Genomic DNA, 5,960 nt, shown 5'->3' with positions numbered 1-5,960 from the left:
GGAAAGGAGAGGTCACCCTGTTGGAAGTTTTCTATAGGCCTCCGAAAAGTTCCAGAGATGTAGAGGAAGGGATTGCAAAGATGATTCTGGATAGGAGTGAAAGCAACAGGGTTGTTGTTATGGGGGACTTTAACTTTCCACATTTTGACTGGAAATGCTATAGTTCGAGTACTTTAGATGGGTCCGTTTTTGTCCAATGTGTGCAGGAGGGTTTCCTGACACAGTATGTAGATAGGCCAACGAGAGGCGAGGCCACATTGGATTTGGTACTGGTTAATGAACCAGGACAAGTGTTAGATTTGGAGGTAGGTGAGCACTTTGGTGATAGTGACCACAATTCAGTTATGTTTACTTTAGTGATGGAAAGGGATAGGTATATACCGCAGGGCAAGAGTTATAGCTGGGGGAAAGGCAATTATGATGCGATGAGGCAAGACTTAGGATGCATAGGATGGCGAAGGAAACTGCAGGGGATGGGCACAATTGAAATATGGAGCTTGTTCAAGGAACAGCCTCTTCGTGTCCTTGATTTTTTTAAAAATAATTTTTATTGGAATTTTTTGAAAAATATATATCAACAAAACAATAACAATAATAATAATAAACACCCCCCGGCACCCGTAACAACGCATATAACAAACCCCCCCCCCCCCAAACCCCAATAAACAACAGAATAAATTAACACTAAGCAAATTAACTTAAACACTATCCCCCTAAACACCCCCCCTTTCCCCCCCTCCCCCCCCCCCCCCCGGGTTGCTGCTGCTGCTGACCTAGTACCTTATCGTTGAGCCAGAAAGTCGAGGAAAGGCTGCCACCTCCTAAAGAACCCTTGTACCGACCCCCTCAGGGCGAACTTAACCCTCTCCAACGTAATGAATCCCACCATGTCATTAATCCAGGTCTCCACACTCAGAGGTCTCGCATCTTCCCACTGCAGCAAGATCCTCCGCCTGGCTACTAGGGACGCAAAGGCCAAGACATCGGCCTCTTTCGCCTCCTGCACTCCCGGCTCCACCCCAACCCCAAATATTGCGAGTCCCCAGCCTGGCTTGACCCTGGATCCCACCACCCTCGACACCGTCCCCACCACCCCCTTCCAGAACTCTTCTAGTGCCGGGCATGACCCAGAACATATGGGCATGGTTCGCTGGACTCCCCGAACACCTGACGCACCTGTCTTCGCCCCCAAAGAACCTACTCATCCTAGATCCGGACATGTGGGCCCGGTGCAGCACCTTGAACTGGATGAGACTAAGCCTCACACATGAAGAGGAGGAGTTCACCCTCTCCAGGGCGTCCACCCATGTCCCCTCCTCAATCTGCTCCCCCAGCTCCACCTCCCACTTAGCCTTCAGCTCCTCTACCGATGCCTCCCCCACCTCCTCCATGATCTGGTAGATGTCAGACACCTTCCCATCCCCGACCCACACCCCCGAAAGCAGCCTATCCCTTACCCCCCGCGGGGGCAGCAAAGGAAACCCCTCCACCTGTCGCCTAGCAAACGCCTTGACCTGAACATATTCCCCGGGGGGAGCTCAAACTTCTCCTCCAGTTCACCAAGGCTCGCGAACCTCCCGTCAATAAACAGGTCTCCCAACTTCCTGATGCCCGCCCTGTGCCACCCCAGGAACCCGCCATCCATGTTCCCTGGGACAAACCGGTGGTTCCCCCGCAGCGGGGCCTCCACCGAGCCCCCCACTTCCCCCCGTGTCGCCTCCACTGCCCCAAAATTTTGAGGGTGGCCGCCACCACCGGGCTCGTGGTGTACCTCGTTGGAGGGAGCGGCAACGGAGCCGTTACCAGTGCCTTCAGGCTCGTGCCTCCGCAGGACGCCACCTCCATCCTTTTCCATGCTGCCCCCTCCCCCTCCATTACCCACTGGCGTACCATCGAGACATTAGCTGCCCAATAGTACCCAGAGAGGTTGGGCAGCACCAGCCCCCCTCTATCCCTGCCCCGCTCCAAAAAGACCCTCCTTACCCTCGGAGTCCCATGCGCCCAAACAAATCCCAGAATTCTCCTAAAAAAAGCCCTCGGAACGAAAATGGGGAGGCATTGAAACAAAAACAAAAACCTCGGGAGCACCGTCATTTTAACGGACTGTACTCTGCCCGCCAACGACAACGGCAGCATGTCCCACCTTTTAAATTCCTCCTCCATCTGCTCCACCAACGTAGTAAAATTGAGCTTGTGCAGAGTCCCCCAGCTCCTAGCCACATGAACCCCCAGGTACCTAAAACTCCTCACTGCCCTCTTTAGCGGGAGCCTACCAATCCCCTCCTCCTGATCTCCCGGGTGTACGACAAACAGCTCACTCTTGCCCAGGTTCAATTTATATCCCGAGAAACTCCCGAACTCAGCAAGAATCTCCATCACCTCCGGCATTCCCCCCACCGGGTCTGCTACATACAACAGCAAGTCGTCCGCATACAGCGACACTCGGTGCTCCTCCCCAACTCGCACCAAACCCCTCCACCCCCTCGACTCCCTGAGAGCCATGGCAAGAGGCTCTATTGCCAGCGCAAAAAGCAAGGGGGGCAGGGGGCACCCCTGCCTCATCCCACGGTGGAGCCTGAAGTACTCGGACCTCCTCCCATTTGTCGCTACACTCGCCATCGGGGCCTCGTACAGCAACCTCACCCATTTAATAAACCCCACCACAAACCCGAACCTCTCCAACACCTCCCACAAGTACCCCCACTCAACCCTGTCAAAGGCCTTCTCCGCATCCAATGCCACCACAATCTCCGCCTCTCCTTCTGCTGCCGGCATCATTATCACATTTAGCAGCCTTCGCACGTTAGTGTTCAGCTGCCTCCCCTTCACAAAACCCGTCTGATCTTCCTGTATCACCCCCGGCACACAATCCTCTATTCTATTGGCCAAGATCTTGGCCAGCAACTTGCCGTCTATATTCAGCAGTGAAATCGGCCTGTATGAACCGTACTGCAAGGGGTCCTTATCACGCTTCAGGATAAGGGAGATTAGTGCCCGAGACATCGTCGTGGGCAGAACACCCCCCTCCCATGCCTCGTTAAAAGGTCCTGACCAACAGGGGACCCAGCAGGTCCGCATATTTCTTATAAAATTCAACCGGGAACCCATCCGATCCCGGCGCCTTCCCCGACTGCATGTGTCCAATCCCACTGACCAGCTCCTCCAACTCGATCGGCGCCCCCAGTCCCTCCACCTGCTCCTCCTGCACCCTTGGAAATCGGAGCCTGTCCAAAAAACTCTCCATTCCCCCTCCCACCGCCGGCGGCTCCGACCGGTACAGTTCCCTATAGAAGTCCCTAAAGACCTCATTGACCTCTGCCCCCCTGCCGCACCACATTCCCATCTCTATCCTTCACTCCACCAATCTCTCTAGCCGCGTCCCGCTTACGCAGCTGATGCGCCAGCATCCTGCTCGCCTTCTCTCCGTACTCATAGACCGCTCCCTGTGCCTTCCTCCACTGTGTCTCCGCCTTTCTGATGGTCAATAAATCAAACTTGGCCTGCAAGCTACGCCGTTCCCCCAGCAATCCCTCCTCCGGGGCCTCCGCGTACCTCCTATCCACACTCAACAGCTCCTCCACCAGTCTCTCCCTCTCCCTCCTCTCCCCCCTCTCCCTATGGGCTCGGATAGAGATCAGCTCCCCCCTAATCACTGCCTTCAGAGCCTCCCACACCATCCCCACCTGGACCTCCCCAGTGTCATTGACCTCGAGGTACCTCTCGATACATCCCCGAACCCTCCTACACACCTCATCAGCCAGTTCGTGTCCTTGATAAGTATGTACCTGTCAGGTTGGGAGGAAGTGGTCGAGCGAGGGAACCGTGGTTTACTAAAGTAGTTGAATCACTTGTCAAGAGGAAGAAGGAGACTTATGCAAAGATGAGACGTGAAGGTTCAGTTAAGGCACTCAAGAGATACAAGTTAGCGAGGAAGGACCTAAAGAGAGAGCTAAGAAGAGCCGGGGGGGACATGAGAAATCTTTGGCAGGTAGGATCAAGGATAACCCTATTTCTCTAGGTATGTCAGGAATAAAAGAATGTCTAGGGTAAGAGTAGGGCCAGTCAAGGACAGTAGTGAGAAGTTGCACGTGGAGTCTGAGGAGATAGGAGAGGTGCTAAATGAGTATTTTTCGTCAGTATTCACGCAGGGAAAAGACAAAGTTGTCGAGGAGAATACTGAGATACAGGCTACTAGACTAGAAGGGCTTGAGGTTCATAAGGAGGAAGATGTTAGCAATTCTGGAAAATGTGAAAATAGATAAGTCCCCTGGGCCGGATGGGGTTTATCCTAGGATTCTCTGGGAAGCGAGTGAGGAGATTGCTGAGCCTTTGGCTTTGATCTTTATGTTGTCATTGTCTACAGGAATAGTGCCAGAAGACTGGAAGATAGCAAATGTTGTCCCCTTGTTCAAGAAGGGGAGTAGAGACAACCCCGGTAACTATAGACCAGTGAGCCTTACTTCTGTTCTGGGCAACATCTTGGAAAGGTTTGTAAGAGATAGGATTTACAATCATCTAGAAAGGAATAATTTGATTAGGGATAGTCAACACGGTTCTTTGAAGGGTAGGTTGTGCCTCACAAACCTTATTGAGTTCTTTGAGAAGGTGACCAAACAGGTGGATGAGGGTAAAGCAGTTGATGTGGTGTATATGGATTTCAGTAAAGCGTTTGATAAGGTTCCCCACGGTAGGCAATTGCAGAAAATACGGAGGCATGGGATTCAGGGTGATTCAGCAGTTTGGATCAAAAATTGGTTTGCTGTAAGATGACAGAGGGTGGTGGTCGATGGGAAATGTTCAGCCTGGAGTTCAGTTACTAGTGGTGTATCACAAGGATCTGTTTTGGGGCCACTGCTGTTTGTAAATTTTTATAAATGACCTGGAGGAGGGCGTAGAAGGATGGGTGTGTAAATTTGCAGATGACACTAAAGTCGGTGGAGTTGTGGACAGTGCGGAAGGATGTTGCAAGTTACAGAGGGACATAGATAAGCTGCAGAGCTGGGCTGAGAGGTGGCAAATGGAGTTTAATGCAGAAAAGTGTGAGGTGATTCATTTTGGAAGGAGTAACAGGAAGACAGGAAGACAGAGTACTGGGCTAATGGTAAGATTCTTGGTCGTGTGGATGAGCAGAGAGATCTCGGTGTCCATGTACATAGATTCCTGAAAGTTGCCACCCAGGTTGAGAGGGTTGTTAAGAAGGCGTACAGTGTGTTAGCTTTTATTGGCAGAGGGATTGAGTTTCGGAGCCATGAGGTCATGTTGCAGCTGTACAAAACTCTGGTGTGGCCGCATTTGGAGTATTGCGTACAGTTCTGGTCGCCTCATTATAGGAAGGACGTGGAAACATTGGAAAGGGTACAGAGGAGATTTACCAGGATGTTGCCTGGTATGGAGAGACAATCTTATGAGGAAAGGCTGAGGGACTTGAGGCTGTTTTCGTTAGAGAGAAGAAGGTTAAGAGGTGACTTATTTGAGACATACAAGATGATCAGAGGATTAGATTGGGTGGACAGTGAGAGCCTTTTTCCTCGGATGGTGATGTCCAGCACGAGGGGGCATAGCTTTAAATTGAGGGGAGATAGATATAGGACAGATGTCAGAGGTAGGTTCTTTACTCAGAGAGTAGTAAGGGCGTGGAATGCCCTGCCTGCAACAGTAGTGGACTCGTCAACATTTCGGGCATTTAAATGGTCATTGGATAAACATATGGACGATAAGGGAAAAATGCAGATGGGCTTTACAGGGGTTTCACAGGTAGGCGCACCATCGAGGTCCAAAGGGCCTGTACTGCGCTGTAATGTTCTATGTTCTCTGTGTGGGCGGAAAGGTTTTTGGGTCATTATAGATTGCGTACAGTGGGAGGGGATGGGAAGGGGCTGTGGTCCACTACATTTGTGTACATTAGGAGTGATTGCAAAGGATTTGGGTCCATTGGGATTCTGTTTTGTCGGGGTCTACGC

This window comes from Scyliorhinus canicula, chromosome 16, assembly GCF_902713615.1.
Source record: "Scyliorhinus canicula chromosome 16, sScyCan1.1, whole genome shotgun sequence".
NCBI lineage: Eukaryota > Metazoa > Chordata > Chondrichthyes > Carcharhiniformes > Scyliorhinidae > Scyliorhinus > Scyliorhinus canicula.
Note: the sequence above shows the minus strand (reverse complement) of the source record.